General features: G+C 44.4%; 1 protein-coding gene across 6 annotated transcripts in view; it reads left to right on the top strand.

The window, feature by feature from the left end:
- Positions 1-22,737, top strand: part of LOC138567633 (zinc finger protein 10-like) — a 688,866-nt gene that overhangs the window by 224,869 nt on the left and 441,260 nt on the right. The window lies entirely within an intron of this gene.

The following is a 22,737-nucleotide window of genomic DNA, read 5'->3' on the forward strand; positions in this document are numbered from 1 at the left end:
TGCCACTCTATGCTATGCACTCACTGTACTATGTAATGAAATCTATGAGCAACTGTAACCTATCAACTGTCTTTAAGCATATGACCTTGGGCCGCTTCCTGTAACCCTCAAGCAAGCCTTCTTAAATTTCCTTATAGCGCCCCGATGCCCGTGGGCTGTAGTGCGCTCTACAAATCCAAAATAAATAAATACATTTCTAAGGCAAGTTCAACTGACAGATTCTAAGTAAAATATAAAGAATGCACATAGACAAAGGAAACTGGATCTACATGCTATGCTCAGTTATCAGAAAGCACTACTACTGCAAAAACAAACAAATGCATATCTACATTAAAACAGTGCTATTAACACACATATTTACTAACTTATTTCTTTCATAATTGCATTGAAGACCACTATCCTGAAAACCAGCAGCGTCTGAAGTACAAACCAGAACTCAGAAGAAACCTACTCTTTGCATCCAAAAAAGTAAGTGCAATACTGCCATAATGTTCTAACTGTTACTCAAACACTGTACAATTCTAGTATTGTAGAACAAACAATTGTATTAACCCTGCAGCATTAGATTCAGTATTACTGATTGCCCCTCAGTAGGTGCACACTTTGTATTGTCATCTGAACACCAGTATAGTAACACACAAATATGAGAATAGCTTTCCCAACCTGAAGTAACAGCCCATTGCACAATCACACACCTCTACATACATGCCTACCATCATACTCAGACACTCATGCACAATGCACACATACATTGCACAACGTCCCAACGCACACTTTTTCTCCAACTGACCCCAAAGAATGCCTACCAAGAAGCAACTCCATAGAAAACAACACAGAAATAGCGCAAATCAAAATAAGTGTCCAAAATAAGCATCCACCTCTAGCAGAATGTATACAAAAAGTTCAAACAAAACAGCTAATACAGTCACTAAGCGAAACGAAAGCAGCTTCCAGTAAAGAAATGTTGCCTCCTCTTTCAAAATGTAAAACTAAACAGAAAGTTATTAAAAAGACTGCAGCTAACACTAGTGCTAACACTGCAGCTATAAATCTCGATGTAGCCACAAGTAAGCATACCAAAAAAATTATTTTACAAACAAATTTCCGCCACAGAGTCCTTCAGATCCTTATCAAAACAAGCGAGAAATAAATCATGCACAACCCTTAAAACCTACCGCAGAAAATTAATCCTGGAAGCTGTCATAGACAGTGCAATTCTTCTCAAAAGGAAATTATTTATTTTAGTTTTAAACAGAATGAAACCACTAACAAAACAAACTACTAAACTACAAAAAAGACTTCTCAGTAAACGGAATATCAACAAAGATAGCTTTGCAAACATATGTGGAGGTGAGTGCAGTCACAGCACCGGCATATAACCATATTTCAATGAAGAAGCATACAAACAAAAGCAAAGAAACCCAATTTCCGTACATAGTAGTGGACGAGGGTATGAAAAACTTAATAATACCATTACGGAACAAGAAACGCTGCTCACAAAAATATCCCCAGAAAACTTAGTATCAACTCTCCATTCTACTGTAGGAAAGTGTCCAGTCTACAAATGGCTGTGCACATCAATGTGTAACATAAGCAAAAAATCTTTCACATCTTTACGCCAGTTCCTCAATCAGTATGTGAAAGGCAAAGACAAATTCAAAATAAAACCATTACAAAGTATGGACTCCTGTCCAGTGCGAAAATAACAGGACTACAAGGACATTCATTAGCCTGCATTTCTGGACCTATTTGCAAAAGCACCTTCCACCATATCAAACTCATATCAACACACCATTCAACTATAAGAAATCTGGTTCATAAACTGCACTATGCCAAAAGTCCTGCTTTAGCACTAGCCAATTTAAATAACAATCTTCTACATGGTACAGCCAAAGAACTACTCGAAAAAATAGAACACATCCAGAGAAAATATTTTGGAAGTGAAAGCCACTTGCAAAATCCGATAGCTTTGCAACAGACTAGCAACAACTTTACAGATGGCAACCTTCTACTACACACATACAAAAAAGAAATACTAAAGTGTGTGTATGTTGCCGTAGGACTTTTTATAAGAATAGTTCAAAAACTGTAGACATAATGTGCAAAATAGAAGACAATGAAGATTCCAAATGGTTCCAATTAGCTCTCTATTTTATAGCAGAAAACAAATTCGAAATTACTGACCCCTTAATACTTTGCAGTTACTGCACTGCAAAACTTGACAACAACCAAATACCTTCACGTGCTATCACAAATAACTTGGAATTATACCCACTACCAAAACCCCTGCAACAACTTAACTTGTATGAGAGCTTTATGATTCAAACTGTGAACCCATTTCACGCAATAATACACCTTCAACCAAAAACAGCAAAACTACCTCCCTCTGAATTACTGAAAGGCATTTGTGGCAAAGTAGTTTATTTGCCATTAGATCTCAAAGAAAATATACACACTCTGGGAGTGCAATGTCCAATAGATCACTCTTTGATTATCTTAATAAATGGTGTACCTACAAAAGACAAGACAAAATAATTTGGCAACAACTCGTGGACTTGCATAAAGTTAGAGAAGCCCTGCAATATCTAAAAGACAACAATGAATACTGCAAAGAAATAAATATTGAAGAAAACCTGAGGGAAACCACTGAAATAATTCTAGATTCGTCAGGAACTTGCCAATTTCAACTTCTAGATCCTGTTACAGAATCCAATATTTTAGACCATTATACAATTCACCCATTACACTCTAAAGACACCATAGATGATGCACTGGAAACTTACCAAATACGACAATCCAAAGGATCTCCAACCAGCATATGGGAAAAAAGTATAGAAGCATGAGCCTTTCGTCTACTCTTTTCTACTGGAAAAGGAGGAAGGTACGATGAAAGACCCACACAAATTACAGCATCAAATTACCGCTCTTTACAAATATATTGTGAAGACCCCAGATTCAGACAAAACGTGGAATACATATTCCACCTTCTCTTCTAAGTGAACTAGGAACTCTATGCTACGGAGTTGCACACACATTAAAATCAGGTACCAATTTTCAAAATATGTCAGCTACGCAATTACGTTCAAAAATAGGGCTCCTGGCTTGGGGCCTATTCTACCCAGGGAAAATCCATGTAAAACAAAAAATACAATTGAATAGGTCCAAAGAAAAATTCTACTCAAGTATTATCTTACTCCTTTTCACCCTCTGCACATGTAAAGAAGAAATCACTTTCTCATGATATATTTCTGGAGAAAAATTAATTTTATATAAAGTTGTATTAATCAATGTAAACCGCGTATTGAAAACATGACGTCAAACGGTAATTAACCGATAGTACAGACAATACATTTTTTTACATCACACAAGGCCAAACATTTTCTGGCATAACAACCAATTTGTGTGTGCAAGGCAAAATGGATCTTAATCCTACGCAATTACTACAAAAACTGCAAGAAAAAGATGTGGTTTTACAGTCGAGCATTAAAAATCTTTTAGCAAACATGCGTGGTACAAAAGAATACTGGTTCCAACGTCATGCAGATGTACGCTGTATGATAAGAAACCTTGCCCCACCCACTTGGTGTGTGACATTAAATTGTGCAGATTATGCATGGGAAGATTTATATGATTTCCTACGCATAGCAAACAAAAACAAAACAAATATAGATATGAACACACCAGGAGAACTCTGCTCTCTAGATCCTGTAAATGTATCAAGATATTTCCATCATCGCTTCATTGCTATGCTACACTTCATTTGTAATAAAACTGTTCCTCCCCTTGGAGAAGTGCAACACTTCTTTTGGAGAAACGAATACCAAGCCAGAGGAGCACCACACAGCCACATGCTTCTGTGGATTAAAGATGCTCCTAAATTTGGTCAGGACAGTGATGCCACTGCTTTGCAGTTCATCCAAAAATGTCACTTGTGAAATCCCTTCACAAACGACACATAGTGACCTTCATGCACACATTTTACAATTTCAAAGACAGAAATGTGGGAAGTATTGTCGTCGCAAATATAAAAACAAAGGGAAATACTACACCAAATGCCGCTGTGGTTTCCCTAGACCAGTTTCAACAATAGGTCAAATAAACAACTCCATGTCTTCAATTAGACATAGTGTCAAAGGTAAATCACCTAAGAACACATATTACATAAAAAGAACAGAAGGATCAAAATACATCAATGATTACAATGCAATCATTGCCCTTTTATGGAACGCAAATATAGATGTGCAGTATATTGCAGACAATTCCACTGCAGTTGTACGATATGCCACAGCCTACTTAACCAAAGCAGAAAAAACAGAGCTCAAAGACCTCTGGGATGACATATCATCTGACAAAACACAGAAATTGTACAGTTTAGGCATAAAAATGCTCTCCCATAGAGAATGTGGCTGCTATGAAGCTGCAGACCGTTTAACCGGTACTGCCTTGTATGCAAAATCTGAAAATATAGTATAGCTAAGCCTTGGTCCTGCTAAATTAGAAAAAGAGTTCTTAAAACATATGAAGACATAGAAACAATAGCCAAAAATGATCCAAATAGCCAAGACATTTTGAAAAACAACTTACTAGACAATACTACCCAAACAGAAATACCACTTTGGAAACCGTGGGCCTCATTACGAGTCTGGCGGTAACTGTGTCTGAAATTCTGGCAGGTTACCACTGGACTCGTATTACCATTCCGCTTCCGTGACTCCCGGAATTACTGGGGCATTCCGGAGGCGGACTTCGGTAAATCCCCATTCCCATTGAGTCCCATAGGACTCAATGGGAATGGGGAAGTGGAAACACCGGCACCATCTCGTGATGGTGCCGGTGTTTCCACGTCCGCCTGCAGGTGGGTGGTGTTAAACCAACCAGGTCAGACCTGGCGGGAATGATACCTCCCGCCTGCAGAACTCGAGATCACCCGGTCTCGAAACAACGGTGGCGGCGGGTTTACCGCCACCGTTATTTCCAGACCAGGTGACTCGTAATGAGGCCCCATGTGTCTATACCAGATAGCACAAAATTGCACATATAAAAATAATATTAAAACAGATGAGATGAAAGGTAGATACAAAGTGGAAAATTGTGAAGGCAGCTTAGTGAAACTTACCAAAAGAAGCTTAATTAATCATATCAAATTGTCATTAAAAACTCCCGAACATAAAGCACTGTATTACATGTCCCTGCTACAACTTTTTAAACCACGGAGAAAAGAAGATGATTTACTAGATACCTATGACTCCTATGAAGATGCTTTCAAAGCAAATAAAAGCAATATAACAGACGTAAACTTTACACAGCAGTACAAAACAATGTTGCACAATGAACAGCAACAAGAAGAAGAACTCCAGGCGCAACTAGATGTGGACACTCCTGATAGTAGTCAGCCTTCTGTAACAGGAAACCAAGAACCACTTGGACAGCCACTAATAGCAAATGAGGCAGAATTTGCAATGACTGAAGTAGAAAACACCATGTGTCAGTATGAGCAATCTACAGAAGACTTTGCTCTACTAAAATCACAACTAGACAATAAGCAGCCTAGCATTTTCCAAGAAATAACAAAACACATTGAACATGGTGTGCAGCATGAAATTAAAAATTGTACCTGCCAAGACTACAATCCTATACTGCTATACGTGAGTGGTCAAGCTGGTTCAGGCAAAACATTCTTAATCAAAATCATCAGCAGGTTCCTAATTGACAATTGACAAACAACAAACTGTCAGCTGTTGTAACTACCCCCACGGGTTTTGCTGCCTTAAACATAGGTGGTGTCACTTTACACTGATTACTACTCCTTCCAGTAGAACACCAAAACAAATTAGACTACTACAAATGTTCTCCAGAAGCTGCAATTAAACTACGCAGAGTTTTCAAACAAATGAAAATGCTGCTAATAGTTGAGGTAAGCATGGTTTCCAATCTAATGTTAGCCTTCATTCACCTCAGATTACAAGAGGTCCTGAGAACAGACTGTGAAGAACTCTTTGGAGGAAAACACATTATAGTTTTCGGAGATCTTCTTCAATTAACACAAGTCAAAGGTGAACCTATTTTTAACACCTTAGGGCACAAACTATGCCGTAAAACTCTTGGAAATGTCCACCTTTGGCAACATTTCCAATACAAAGAATTAATTGAAAACATGCGTCAGTCTGCAGACCTCACATACGCCAACATTTTTAAAAGTATTAGAGTTGGTGTACTATCTCAAGAAGCACAATCTATGTTAAAAACCAGGCATATCCATGCACTCTATGGCCATAAGTCATGTGCTACTGATGTCATGGAAAAATTAGCACACATAAATGTAAACTGTATGACCTTGATGCCAATTCTTGTAAGCTGTTCACAATTCAATGAAACAATGTTGAAAAAAGAAATGCAACCAATAGTTCAAATTTGCTCCACAGACAAACTGGACGTGCATGGTATGACATTACCCATGTGTCGTCAACCCGCAACAAGGCTAAATACCTTAGAAAACTCTCTCTAACACAGCTGGTTCAGAGAAAATATTAAAATTATCTTTAAACTGTAGAGTAATGCTTAAACATAACCTTGACGTGGACCAAGGACTAGTTAATGGAGCACTTGGTACAGTTATTGGCTTTCAAACATACGCACATGACAACAACATTCAGTGTGTCAATATTCTCATTGGCAAACTATCAGAAGTTAAAAGGATAGGAAGCTCAACAGCCCACTTTCTTCTTTTCAAAGACATGTATGTAAGCAGAGAACCATTTTCTCCAACTCATAGCATACGCAGTCACCATTCACAAATCACAAGGTCTCTTAGATAAAGCATTGATTAATATTGGTAGCACAGTATTTAAAGAAGGCATGAGCTATGTAGCACTATCACGCTTACATTCACTTGATGGACTATTTCTAATCAACTTTGATCCAAGTAAAGCAAACACTGATATTCCTTGCATTCTAGAATACAATAGACTGCATTCACTCTAGGCCCCCACCTAAAAACCTATTCTGTTCCTCAGAAAGCAAAAGTTTGTAAAAGAAAACTACTTCAGACTCAAATTATGCAGGATCTCACAGCAATTCCTCCAAAGAAATTAAAAGAAGCTAATACTTCATCAAGGACCACAACCAAAGAAGGATCTAGTTCACAAAGTCAACTACCTCTTCAAAGAAACAACGCGCACTCCGAACAAATGACTTGGACACAGAACTGTCAGGTCCATTCAAATTTTCAAATACAACTGGTGTAAATTTCTATGCAAATGTAGCAATCAATATTCTATTCCAATTGTCACCAATTATTGACAACATTTACTTACACGGGTCAGACCAATTGTGTTTGCAAATGTTAGTCCTTCACAGAAATACAACCAACAATCCTGACGACACTTACAGTGTTTATGGAATAAGGCAGGTATTGGACTATTGTGCTGGAATGGTCATATTCACTATAAACACACAAGAAGATCCACAAGATTTCTAATGTACTTACTACAAGTACTAGAAAACAAAAACATACCTATAAATGAAATCTTCCAGTTTTTATACATGTGGAAACATACATGCACTCTTTGCAGCCATGTGGCACAAGAACAAGTCCCTAATGAACGCTTCGTGTGTATATCCATACCTAACTGTGAATCCTTCCATTTCAGCAATTTGTACAAAATGCTAACCATGGCAGATTATGTACTACCTGCAATTCAGATAATCGCTGCTCCACCTTACAAATACAGACACATAGTAAATACGTACTAGTAATGCTTTTACATTACAATGCAGATGGTACCAAAAACAACTGCAAGCTGACTGGATTCCCACATAGACAAGTATCACTTGGTAAGAAAACCTTCACAACAATAGGTGTAATCTAACACGTAGGAGCCACAACCAATGCAGGTCACTATACTGCATATATAAAAAAGAATTGTGGATGGTTCGAATGTAATACTACCATTATTCTAAAACAGACATTACCAGCAAATCTTGTAAATGCTTACTTAATATTCTTAAAACCAAAATGTAATAACTAATCTGTGTATGAACATCAACAAAACCTCAACTTCAAAACTATGAACAGTTAGAATACGCCAACAGGTATCTAACTGCCCCAAGATTCTGCAACAAGCAAACAGATAAATGAATACCACTAAAATGAAACAAGAAATAACAGTTAGAATACTCCAACAGGTATCTAACTGCCCCAAAATTCAGCAACAAGCAAACATATAAAAGAATACTGCTAAAAAGCAACAAAAAAGAAACAGTTAGAATACGCCAACGGCCCCAAAATTCTGCAACAAGCAAACAGGTAGATGAATGCCACTAAAATGGAACAAGAAATAAACAATTAGAATACACCAACTGGTATCTAATTGCAACAATACTACCACCACTTCCAAATCAAAAACCATATACCTATTCAATTCCTCCTATTGAAATCAACCAAAGAAATATACCATAATGTAGAAAGTTTTTTTTTAATCCAGCATGGATTTTTTTTCCCACAGATCCAATCTTTTAATGAACAAATACAGGAACTGAGAAAATTGCACAGTACACTGGTTTTAACTATAGTACTTCTAAAGTACTAACTATGAGGGTCGACAAAATACAGAAATCTCTACTATGCACTCATTATAAACTACCTACACTAACATGTTATCTTTTCTTTTATCACAGAGATTGGAAAAGAATGTCTGCTCCAATTACCCATGCCATGAAAAAACTGCATACAACCACAAAAGGTCAAACAGTAAGTATATAATAATTGGACTCACAAACACCACAGCATAACACGCCCATTCAAGCAAACACCTGACCATAGACCACAATCCAAAATGTTTCCTTCCATGGTTATCTTATGCTGCAGTGCTTGTTGCCAAACCCTACAATCTTAGCTGCATGCCAAAACTCTACATACAACCTAAACAAAGGAAACAGTAAGTATATAATGATTAGACTCACAAACACTGCAACATAACACACCCAAAATGCCTAGGTCTTCAATACCAACATTCTGAACACAATCCAACAAACACATACATCACCTCACTATCCTATAAACACTATTACACTACTACCAATCAATACACAAACCTTTGAAAACATATACCCTAATCAGCCAACATACCACAGTCAAAATGTTTGGTAGCATGGGTGTGTTATGCTGCGGTGGTTGTGCCCAGGGCCTAGAATCTTGGGTGCATGGCCGAAGGCCCCTACGCTTTAGACCATGCATCCAAGACTCTAGGCCCTGGTCACAACCACCGCAGCATAATACACCCATGCAAGCAAACACCTGCCAAATGACCACAACCCAAAAAAACACAACACAACCACCTCAAAACCTATCTACTTCAATTAATAAACTACAGGACGGATTTCCACCAAATTTACAAACGCACGCTTTCGGGACCAAGCTGCCGCTCCTGCTGCAAATTTGGTGAAAATCCATCCAACGGTTTGGGCTGTAGGCGTGAGCAAAGTTTTTCTCCATTCAATCTATGGGAAAAAAAGACATTTGGGACCCCCCCTATAACTTTGCTCCCCTAAACCAAACCTCAAAACCCTGCAAAAAGATTCAGAGTGGGCCATATACTTTTCTTTGCAGTTACAGGGGGAGCGAAGTTATAAGCCGCCCAGAAGTGCTCTTCCTATGGGTTTAGCAACTTAACCATAACTACATGGCCGCTACCGCAGGCCATGTTTTATATATATATATGTATATATATATATATATATATATATATAAATTCGGAGGCTTGTGAAATAAATCTGCTTAGATCACATGCTGTGCATAGGCGGACATCTAGTGGAAGCTGCAGAGTATTACAGTTGTTTTCGAAATTCGGAAAAGGGACGTCGACAGGGTGTGCCAGTAATACTATGCGTAGTGTGACATCCACTGTACCCCTGGTCCTTCACGTGTCGAGGTCCCTCAGATTTTTTTTTTCCACCATCGTAGACGGATGCTAAATCGCGGAGTTCTGATTTCGGCATTAACGCTGTTGATTAATCAAATTAGAGTTAGTTTACTGTTCCTATCCTTTATATCTTTTGATCACCGACTATCGATAACATCTCCGACAGCGGTGAAGAGAACGACCGTCGAATAAGACTCCCATCGACTGATCCGATCGGCCTTGGAGGGCCGCTTCGGGCTTCGGCCCACACAGTAGGGAGAGAGGGGGGAGGACATTGGAGAATGTATTTACCCCTTTTCATACATTATCTTTACCTAGCTGCCATTTCATTTAATTATGGATAGAACCCCTTTCAAGTTCTGCCCAAGTTGCAACAAAAAATTCCCCTGGTTCGACAAGCACTTGGTGTGCAATCTTTGCCTCCCACGAGATCACATCGAGGAGAACTGTGGAGCCTGTAGGCTCTTTACACCTAAGACGTCAAAGGACCGTAAAACTAAGCACTGGGCCCACCACGCCATGCAGGCCGTGGCCGCCATCGATGGGGAGGGAACCTACAGCGATGGCAGCAACGTTGCATTTTTGGATGGCGAAGGTGATGGGAAACGTTGGTTTCCCAAGCGCAAGCCCCCGACCCCAAAAGCCAGGCCGGCAGTTATGTTACAGGGACGACCCCTGGTGGCATCAGCGCTCACACTGCCCCGACCACTAAACACACAACCAAGGGCCGTGACTCCACACGTTCGTCGACCAAGAGCCCACACACGACGTCTAGGGAGAGGTCCACAGAATCCCTGTCATCTGGGCATTCGAGGTCCCGATCGCCGCATGACAGGCTCCGACTGTCAAAAGACAGCACAGACGTCGTGCCTAAATCTGTTCCCGAACGTCGCACGTCAGCAGACGAGACGTCGGGTCACTCCACAGCCGAAGTTCGACATGCCTCGTCGAAGACAGCAAAAAATTCGAAACAGTCGGGAAAAGCCCACCTGGTTAGAAAACACATCGCTAAGAGCCTACTGAAGGGGAAGGAGTCCAAGAAGCACTCTTCTAAGACCCGTCATAAGGAAAGATCCCCTACAACAACCAGTGAGAGGGATTCCCATCCACACAAAGAAAAGGATTCACATCCCCAGGAAGAGGAGAAACCTTGTCAGCAGCACTAAAAAACAAGGAACAGCCCTCACCTCAAGGTCATGCTTTTCCACTAGGCCCTATGTCCATTCCAAGCTCGCCCCAATGGACATGTGAGGACTTTGATAGAGTCATGAGAAGGATGACCTTTATGGCAAATCTTTTCGAAAAGAACCCAGATTCTTTCCAAAGCTTTCAAACCACCCCTCCCACTACAGCTGCCTCTAGTTCTAAAACCCCCCCTGCAGATGCCCCTACTCTGAGCCCCCTCCTAAAAGGTCTCATCCTAATACCCTGGCTATCCCATCCCAGCAGGACCCACACTTCATTGATCTGTATGACCCAGATACCGACACTGAAGACACCTATACAGTTCAGGAGGGCAGAGAACCGGACGATGACGATGAGGAAGAAGATATGCATAACATATCCTCTCCCGTCACCCTAGACCCCACAGTGGCAGATTCGCCAATAGGCAACCAGCTACTTCAGAACGACATGCTCATCAAGGGAGCTGAGAACTTTCAGATAAAAACACAGGAAGCTCAACAAGACAAGGACTTTGTTGAGGACATTTTAGGGGTCAAGAAAGCCGTCACGTAATTCATTCCCATTCTGCAATCTATTCAGCGAAGGAACCAGCCTTGTCTGGAGACACCTAACCAGATGTGGGCAGTTAATCCACGCATCGAGAAGCTCTTGCGCACTGCTCCCACAGATCCTCTATATATCAAAGGACAGCTCAAGCCAGACTCTCTTGTAGTAACAACAACAAGAAAGAGAGCAGGGACACCTTTTAGCCTCTTCGGAGGCACCACCGGACAAGGAAAGTAAGAAACTTTACACTATGGGGCGGAAAGTAGCCTCTCCGGCTGCCTTTTAGGTGAGAATCGCTAACAATGCCACACTTCTGGCGAGTTATAACTGCCATAAGTGGGATGAGGTGTCTGCATTATTGTCATCAGCTCCTGAACCCCTTAAAACACAATTGGCCCTGTTAGCAGCAGAAGGCAGAGCAGTTTCTAGCTGCATTCTGAAAAGTAATCTAGACGCTGCTGACAATACGGGCAGAATTATTGCAGAAGCAACAATTATTAAGCGCCATGCGTGGATACGCCAGTCCGGCTTCAAGCAAGAGACTCAATCTACGCTTCTAAATATGCCTATTGAGCCCGACGTCCTCTTCGGAAAGGCTGTTGAAGACGCCCTGAAATCTGCTATGGATGAATACGACACCTAAAAGTCTTTGGGCTAGCTTACAAATAAAACCACTGGCCAAAGAGGTAATAATAATCATTTCCGTCGCTTTCGCAGAAAAAATTCACAGAGGAGTTCAGGCTACAGTCAGAATCAGGGATCGTCCTGGGGTAACAATCAAGGCCAGGCCTCACAAGGTTACCAAAGGGGACATCGCTGATCTCGCGGCCGGGGCATGTCCTCCTCTTCTAGAGGTGGAGCCACACCTCCAAAACAGTGACTACCCCCTTCAGGTGCCCTCCCATGCCTCTCCAGTAGGAGGTCATAATTCAAACTTCACCCAAGCATGAGAGGGAATGACCTCAGACAAATGGGTGATATCCACCTTGGCGGGCGGTTATTGTGTGGAGCTAATCCAGCGACCCCGGAACCATCCCCCGCGTCAAAAGACTCACTCGAAGAAAGAACAACGCATCCTTCTCAAGGAAATCGCAACGCTGCTCCAAAAGGACACCATAGAAGTCGTCCCGGCGAACCAGGTAAACAAGGGTATTTATTCAACCTACTTCCTTGTGCCAAAAGAAGATCTAACAATGCGCCCAGTATTAGACCTATGCCCTGCATACACCTATGTCAAGCCACAAAAGTTCTGCATGACTATGCTACAAGACGTAATCCCTCTGCTAAAGCGGGGGGACTACATGGCAACATTGGATATGTAAGATGCTTATTTTCATATTTCAATGTTCCCAGCGCACAGAAGATTCTTGCGGTTCAAGATAGCAAACCAGCACTACCAATTCAAGGTGCTACCCTTCGGAATAGCCTCCGCACCAAGGGTATTCACAAAGGTACTGGCAATGGTGGCAGCGCACCCGCACAGGGAGACAATCCCAGTGTACCCCTACCTGGACAACTTGCTGATTACAGGGGAGGCTCCCCAAATTTGCAGGAAAAACACTCAAAGAACTATCAACCTTCTCTTTCAATTGGGCTTCTCAATAAACGAGAAAAAATCGAGCCTAGTGCCAAGCACAACCAAACAGTTCCTAGGAGCTGTAATAGACTCAAAGGAGGAGTTAGTCTTCCCGTCAGAGGAAAGAGTCCAGTGTTTGTGCAAATACCTAATTATCAGGCCGGCCGCCAGATAAGCATACACAAAGCTATGCGTTTGCTAGGCATGATGGCATCTTGCATTTACCTGGTACTGCACACACGCCTGCGCCCCATGCAAGAATGGTTGGCGAAACAGTGGTCTCAGGCAAGCGGTCAGTGGGACGATCTAATGGTCGTTTCGCCAACACTGGTACAAAACCTTTGCTGTTGGAAAAGGGAAAATCTGTTGAAGGGGAAACCCTTCCACGATCCAGAAGTACAGGCTATAGTTACAACAAACGTGTCACTTGACGGGTGGGAGGCTCATTACCTTCATCACACAGCACAGGGTCTTTGGACTCAAGCCACACCGCAGAACAGCATCAATCTGCTGGAACTACTGGCAATATTCAAGGCACTTCAAGCATTCGAGATACACCTAGCGAACCAGTCGGTGCAAGTCCTCACCGACAGCACTACAGCGATCTTTTACATCAACAAACAGGGGGGCACACGTTCTCCAAATCTGTCCAAACTAGCACAACAAATTTGGAAATAAATGGGCTCTCAAACGAAGATATTCCTATCCTCACAACACGTTCCAGGGTGGGAACTCAACTATCTAGCCGATTCACTGAGCAGAGATCCCCTACCAGAGGAACACGAGTGGCAACTAGACACAGGGGTCGTAGACCACCTCTTCTTTCAGTGGGGTTTCCCACGCTAGACTTGTTCGCTACAAGCGAAAACAAACAATGGCCAAACTTTGCGTCCAGGTTCCCCCAACCAGGTTCCTAGGGGAACACACTATGGATGAACTGGTCAGGGAGATTTGCTTACGCTTTTCCCCCAACTCCCCTTATGAACAAGGTGGTGAACAAGATTCACAAGGAACAAGTGACGCTCATCCTAGTTGCTCCTGTGTGGGCAAGACAGCCATGGTATCCATATTGGCGATGTGCGATCCCATCAAACTCCTGTGCCAGACCAACTTACTCACTCAACACAGGGGATTAACAGTGCACCCTCAACCTCACTCGATGAACTTGGCAGCATGACTCCTGAAGTCATGGAGTTCAGACATCTTAACCCACCACAAAGGTGTATGGATATCCTCAAGGATGCACGAACACCAAACACTAGACACTGTTATTTCAACAAGTGTAGGAGAATTGTAATTTGGTGCCAGTCTAAACAAATAAACCCCATAGAATGTACCCCATCCCACATTCTAAATTATATGCTCCACTTGCTAGACTCAGGGTTAGTATTCAACTCTATAAAGGTCCACCTGGTGGCCTTTTTGGCTTACACCACCTCCCACAATAAAGTATTGTGGTGGAAAGTGCCAGTCATCAAAGCTTTCATGGAGGGAGTAAAGAGAATCCACCCTTCAATTTCAAACTCATCGCCAGGATGGGATGTCAATGTAGTACTCGTAAAACTCATGGGGCCCCCATTCGAGCCAATGCACAAGTCATGTCTTAAACACCTGACTTACAAGACTGCTTTCTTAGTGGTTATTACTTCCATAAGAAGAGTTAGTGCATTACAAGCATTGTTGGTACAGGATCCTTTCTTTATCATACACAAAGACAAACTGGTTTTATGTACACATCCTAGATTCTCTCCTATGTTCATCTCTAAATTTCATGTGAACCAGTCCATAGAGCTACCAGCTTTCTTCCAGAACCCAAAGAGCTCAGCTGAGGTAAAATTCCACTAGATGTAAGGAGGGCGGTCCTTTACTATGTAAACAAGACCAGACCGCTAAGAAAAACACACCAACTGTTTGTCTCCATAGCCCCAGGCAGAGAAGGAGACCGCATTTTCCAAAAATGCCATCTCCAGATGGATAGACAGATGCATACAACTGTGCTATTCTCTGTCAAACAAAACACTGCCTTTCACGCCAAGAGCTCACTCCACAAGGAGCACAGGTGCTACTCTGGCTTTTATTGCAAATGTCCCCATAGATAGCATTTGCAAAGCAGCTACATGGAGCTCAGTACACACTTTCACTCAGCACTACTGCATTGACACACATTCCAAAGCAGATAAACAGGTGGGACAAGCGGACCCTTCCACTCCTTGGAGAGAAGGTGCATGGATGCTTTATGAGCTTGTCTGATACATATCTGTTTGTATACACCTGTACTCACGCTACACTTCATGCTACCCCATGTCAGAAACAAAACAATCTAAGGGACCTCAATGCGTGAAGGACCATGGGTACAGTGGACGTCACACTAGTGATAGTATTACTGGCACGCCCTGTCGACGTCCCTTTTCAAATTTCGAAAACAACAACTGTAACACTCTGCAGCTTCCACTAGATGCCTCGCTATGCACAGCATGTGAATCTAAGCCGATTCAAGCATCAGAAATACGATTACGGTGAGTAATGTATAATATATATATATATTTATATATATATATATATTTCTGAGGCTTGTGGAATCTGCTTAGATCACATGCTGTGCATAGGCCGACATCTAGTGGAAGCTGCGGAGTATTACAGTTTGTTTTTCGAAACTCGAAAATGGGCGTCGACACAGGCGTGCCAGTAATACTATCCCTAGTGTGACGTCCACTGTACCCAAGATCCCTCACGCGTCTGGGATCCTCAGATTGTTTTTTTCCGCCATACTGGTCGGAAGCATCTTGCGGAGTCCCCTGGCCTTAGCCATACTTTTGCTATTATTGCAATTTAAAATTATTTATTGACATCCTTCCCCACCCCAACGTCGACCATCGACACTCGACGACGGCTGGAGAAGACATCGACCGTCGGCTGCTGCACGACGGATCTGGGCCTCGGGAGGCCGCTGGCCTCGGCCCGGGCCTAGTAGGCCGCTGGCCTCGGCCCTGCAAGTAGGGAGAGTGGGGGGTGGTACATACTCTTCACTCTTGGTATATAGGTACACCTTATATATTTCCTACACTTACCAGCCCGCTGCCTCAAGGTGCGTATGGAGGGTACCCCTTTCCAATTCTGCCCCAAGTGCAACCGCAAATACCCTTGGGTCGACAGGCACGCCACGTGCAATCTCTGCTTGCCGAGGGACCACCCCGAAGCGAACTGCAGAGCGTGTAGTAGGTTTAAACCTAAAACACTTAAGGACCGTTCGACAAAGCGTTGGGCCCACCACGCCAGGCAGGCAGCCATGGCAGCGGAGGGCGCCTTCAGTGATGGCAGCGACGCCGTACTTTCGGACGGCGAGGGCATTACGGCGTCGAAAGACTGCCGAGCGCAGGTCCCCGACCTCGGAAGGTTGTCCGGCAGGGCGGCTATGGGGAAGACCCCCGGCGACGCAAGCGCTACACCTACACACACTAAGCACACTAAGTCCAACCGAACCTTGACGACGTCGACTTCTCGGAAAGAGGCACGGATAGAACGGTCCGACTCGGTGTCCTCTGGGCGCTCTCGATCGAGATCGCCTCATGACGCAAGGCAATCATCCACTCTTGCCAAGAGTGCCTCGCTCCCTAGATTAACGGAAGTTCGATCGTCGGAAGACGAAGACGACTTCCACCCCCAGGCCGCGCTCCAAGAGACCGAGAGCGCAGTTAACACCAGCGAGGCCCCACGCTCGAAACAAGATACCTCTCCCGACCCTCGGCGCCAGGCGTCGAAAGTCTCTGGGGCCTCCAAGGGGCAGGGAAAACATTTTTCCACGCACGGGGAGGGAGGGAAACAGCGGAAAGCTCAGCCTTCCACTCCTGTAAGACCATCCTTCCACCCCAAGCAGACAGATAAACATAAATCTACTGGGACATCAACATCCAGCAAGGGTACCCTTGATAAGTCCTCTAAGTTGCCTACTAAAGTCATACCCTGTTCCAAAGAATGGTCCAGTGAGGACATAGACAGGGTCATGTCAAGGATGTCTTCCTTAGCGGATTTTTATGACAAAAACCCAGAACATTTCCTTTCGTATGACCCTCAAGGGGCCACACCCTCAGGCTCCTCTGATCCTATCCCCCTAAGTAAAAAGGCCCGGGTCGAAAGACCTGACCCCTTCGAGGTGCAGCCTTACTCTACTCCATACTCTACTCCACACCCCAGATACCAAGGACAACCTTTCCCTGAAGGGGACCAGGAGTTTTCAATTATGGAGGAACGAACCGGGTCTGAATACTATGCGGAGGATGAGGACCTGGAGGAGGTAGAAGATGAGCAGGAAATTTACAGAGTAGATTCCCCGGTAGAGAGCGAAGCCCCAGTTACCGACTCGCCAGTCGATAACCAACCCCTCCTTAATGAAGTTCTTGCTCGCGCAGCAGAACATTTTCACATCGACACCCACGGTGTACAGGAGGAAAGGGACTTCGCAGAAGAGTTGGTGGGAGAGAGGAGGCCGGTCGCTCAGACCATCCCTATCCTTAAATCCATCCAACGTAGAATAGATCCATCCCTGGTGAATCCTAACCTCACCAGAGCCGTCAACCCCAGAGTCGAAAAACTTTTTCGGGCAGCCCAGTCTGACCCTCTTTATATAAGAGGTCATCTTAAACCAGACTCCCTAGTGGTTACCAACACTCGGAAGAGGGCTGGGACACCCTTATCGTCGTCAGAAGCTCCTCCCGACAAGGAGAGCAAAAGACTGTACGGGTTTGGCAGGAAGGTAGCCTCAACGTCCGCCTACCAAGCAAGGATTGCAAACTCCACCACCCTGTTGGCAAGTTACAACTGCCATCAATGGGAAGAGGTCGCGGCGCTCATAGCCTCTGCTCCTGAACCGTTAAAGGGCCAGTTGGCTCGGATCTCGGCAGAAGGGAGAGCCGTGTCTGGTTGCATATTAAAAGCAACTTTCGACGCTGCAGACAACGCAGGAAGATTGATAGCAGAAGGTACTGTTATCAAGAGACATGCGTGGTTACGGCAGTCGGGGTTCAAAACAGAAACACAGGCTTCATTAATAGACAAGCCGGTGGAACCAGATCTATTGTTTGGGAAAGCGGTCGAAGACGCACTTAAGAATGCCAAGGACGAGTACGAGACTCTCAAATCCCTTGGCCAGCTTACCAACAAACCCCCGAACCAGAGGGGGAACAGTAATTTTCGTCGCCCACGCGGCCAAAATTCACAAAGAGGCAACTATGCCCAAGGACAGGGTACACAATGGAACAACAACCAGCAGTCTACCCAAAGTTACAGCAAGGGTAACAAGAGAGGTCGTGGAAGAGGCAGAGGCAGCCCCAACAAAGGAGGTGGCACGCCTCCGCCAAAGCAGTGACGCTCAGTTCAGGGTCCCTTCTCACGCAACCCCAGTAGGGGGACGCATTTCCAACTTCACCCAGGCTTGGGAAGGGATCACCTCAGACAGATGGGTGCTGTCAACAGTGTCCACAGGATATTGTATAGAATTACTGCAGCGTCCCCGGAACCACCCTCCACGACAAAGAATACACTCCTTAGAACATCAGAAGATCCTTCTCGAGGAGATCGCCATTCTGCTAGAAAAGGACGCGATAGAACTCGTCCCAGGACACCAGGTAAACAAGGGTATCTATTCAACTTACTTCCTTGTGCCAAAGAAAGATTTGACAATGCGCCCAGTATTGGACCTACGGCCTGCCAACAAGTATGTCAAGCCCCAAAAATTCCGTATGACCACGCTACAAGAGGTAATCCCCCTCCTAAAAAGAGGGGACTACATGGCAACCTTGGATATGAAAGATGCTTATTTTCATATTTCCATGCTCCCGGCGCACAAAAAATACTTGCGCTTCAAAGTGGACAGTCGCCACTACCAATTCAAGGTACTGCCCTTCGGGATAGCTTCAGCACCAAGGGTATTCACCAAGGTACTGGCGGTGGCAGCTGCACACCTACGCAGGGAGGCAATCCCAGTGTACCCTTATCTGGACGACTGGCTCATAACGGGGGAAACCCCAAGAATCGGCAGGTCAAACATTCAGAGGACTATCGACCTCCTCCACGAGTTAGGCTTCTCTATCAACGAGAAGAAGTCAAGTCTGGTGCCAAGCACCTCAAAACAGTTCCTAGGAGCAATCCTAGATACTCAGAAAGGGTTGACCTTCCCCTCGGAAGAGAGAATTCGGAATATACTACTGCAAATTCCACATTATCAGTCAGGTCAACAAATAACGGTACGCAAAGCAATGCGGTTACTGGGCATGATGGCGTCATGCATTTACCTGGTCCCCCACGCGCGTCTGCGCATGCGTCCCATGCAGGAATGGTTGGCGAAACAGTGGTCTCAGGCAAGTGGTCAGTGGGACGATCTAGTGGTCGTTTCGCCAACACTCGTACAGAGCTTACACTGGTGGACAAAAGAGAATCTCGCAAGGGGAAAACCCTTTTACGATCCCGAAGTACAAGCAGTGGTAACTACAGATGCTTGCCTGACTGGGTGGGGAGCTCACCATCTCCACCACACAACTCAGGGTCTCTGGTCTCACTCAGTAGCCAAGAACCACATCAACCTGCTAGAGCTTCTGGCAGTATTCCGAGCGCTTCGGGCGTTCGAGCCGCATCTACTAAACTTGTCGGTGCAGATCCGGACGGACAGCACGACAGCCATGTTCTATCTGAACAAACAAGGAGGGACTCGTTCGCCAAATCTGTCCAAGCTTGCCCAGAAAATCTGGATATGGGCACTCAGACGGAACATCTTCCTATCAGCACAACATGTTCCAGGGGTGCTCAATTCCCTAGCGGATGCCCTAAGCAGAGACTCCCTTCCAGAAGAACACGAATGGGTCCTTCACAGAGAGATCGTAGAAGATCTCTTCTCTCAGTGGGGTTTCCCCACTATAGACCTATTCGCCACAAGCGAAAACAAACAATGCCCAGGATTTGCATCCAGGTTCCCCCAGCCAGACTCCCAAGGGAACGCCCTGTGGATGAACTGGTCAGGGATGTTTGCGTACGCTTTTCCACCAACTCCTCTCATCAGAAAGGTGGTGTACAAGATGAACAAGGAATCGATGACGCTCATCCTAGTTGCTCCCATGTGGGCGAGACAACCATGGTTTCCACACCTACGCAGGATGGCGCTGTGCGAGCCCATCAAACTCCCAGCCTGGTACAACCTACTGTCCCAGCAACAAGGTCTAACAGTGCACCAGGAACCCAACTCAATGAACCTGGCAGCATGGCTCCTGAGGTCATAGAGTTTGGGCATCTCAATTTACCACAGAGGTGTATGGACATCCTAAAAGAATCCAGGAAACCAAACACAAGGCACTGTTACTTTGACAAGTGGAAGAGATTCGTTATTTGGTGCCAGAATAAACAAATCAACCCAGTTGATTGCACTCCTTCCAACGTGATAACATACATGCTCCACCTGCTGGACGCAGGTTTGGTTTTTAACTCTCTGAAAGTACACCTGGCAGCCCTCTCGGCTTACACCACATCCCATAACAAAGTATTGTGGTGGAAAGTACCAGTAGTTAAAGCCTTCATGGAAGGAGTAAAGAGACTTCACCCTCCTATTTCGAACCCACCGCCAGGATGGGACCTCAATGTGGTGCTAGCTAAGCTCATGGGCCCCCCTTTCGAACCCATGCATAAAAGTAGTCTCAAACACCTGACTTCTAAAACGGCCTTCTTAGTAGCCATTACCTCCATAAGAAGGGTCAGTGAAATTCAGGCTCTGTCAGTGCAGGATCCTTTCTTTATTATCCACAAAGACAAACTGGTTTTACGCACACACCCTAGGTTCTCACCTAAATTCATATCTAAATTCCATGTAAACCAGTCCATCGAGCTTCCGGCTTTCTTCCAGAACCCGCAAAGCTCGGCTGAGGTGAAACTACACACCCTTGATGTGCGTAGGGCGGTCCTCTACTATGTAAATAAGACCAGACCGCTAAGAAAAACAGATCAACTGTTTGTCTCCGTAGCTACAGGCAGAGAGGGGGATCGTGTCTCTAAAGGCGCGATCTCGAAGTGGATTATCAACTGTATACAGCTGTGTTACTCTCTTTCTAGAAAAACTCTGCCTTTTACGCCAAGGGCCCATTCTACTAGAGGCATTGGTGCCACTCTGGCTTTCATTGCAAATGTTCCCCTCGACACCATTTGCAAAGCAGCTACTTGGAGCTCTATTCACACTTTTACTCAGCATTACTGCATTGACACTCATTCCAAGACAGATACACAAGTGGGACAAGCGGTTCTAAGACACCTGTTTGCTCATGACCCTTCTCACATCCCACCTCCTTCTTCGGGTACTGCTCGCTAATCTATGCACAGCATGTGATCTAAGCAGATTCCACAAGCCTCAGAAGGGATACATTACTCACCGTAATCGTATTTCTGATGCTTGTATCTGCTTAGATTCACATGCGACCCACCCTTCCTCCCCTCCGAGAGAAGGCGCATGATTGCTTGTAGTCTTACCTTTCTGTCTATCTGCTTGGATTATCTGTACTCACGCTACTCCTCATGCTTCCTCATGTCAGAAAAAATACAATCTGAGGATCCCAGACGCGTGAGGGATCTTGGGTACAGTGGACGTCACACTAGGGATAGTATTACTGGCACGCCTGTGTCGACGCCCATTTTCGAGTTTCGAAAAACAAACTGTAATACTCCGCAGCTTCCACTAGATGTCGGCCTATGCACAGCATGTGAATCTAAGCAGATACAAGCATCAGAAATACGATTACGGTGAGTAATGTATCCCATATATATACACACACGTGTACACGGGCCTGTACACTGGTCTGTAAATAAAGAGGTTTTTTTAAAAAGGTTTGTGCTGTAGCATTGAGATTGTGGAAACTGGAATGTTGATTGGGAGGGTAAGGAACAAGTACAGCAGCGTGGGATCATGTTCATAATAATCACTGTTCTGTAACCCAACCAGAAGATTTTGAGCTTGCTCCACCTATCAATATTGGTCATTATGCTATGTACCAGAGGAAGACTGAGCCTGAATAAGTTGCTATATGTCAAAGGAATCTTTATGCTTAAGTAGCCGATAGCTTCTAGGTCCCAGAAAAAAGGAGATTACCTGTGCTGGAGAGATACAGTCAAATCTATAGAACCTGTACTTTTACGCCTCATCATCTTTCCTCAATTTTCAAGGGACATTTTTTAGGGACATCCTGGAGACTGCTGTTGCCCAGCATGCACTTATAGGTTTCTGGAAGAACAAGCCTGGGCGGGCCCTGACTGCGCCCAAGCGTGGCATCTCAGCTGCTCATCTGCGCCATTCTCTGCGTCAGACAGGATAGAGCCAACTGCTAGTGCTGCACCAAGTTGCGCTCAAATTAATTGATACTTCCTCGTGTCCCTTGCTCAATGGGTTCAAGCGCTGGGCAGGTTGTCCAGGGATTTTCTGCTTCACTGACCCACACAGTTGCTGTCTATACTGTTTGTGGTAGTCACATGCATGCCACTCCCAGC

The sequence above is a fragment of the Ambystoma mexicanum genome, chromosome 2p (assembly GCF_040938575.1).
Source record: "Ambystoma mexicanum isolate Mex_15411 chromosome 2p, UKY_AmexF1_1, whole genome shotgun sequence".
In the NCBI taxonomy this organism is placed as follows: Eukaryota; Metazoa; Chordata; class Amphibia; order Caudata; family Ambystomatidae; genus Ambystoma; species Ambystoma mexicanum.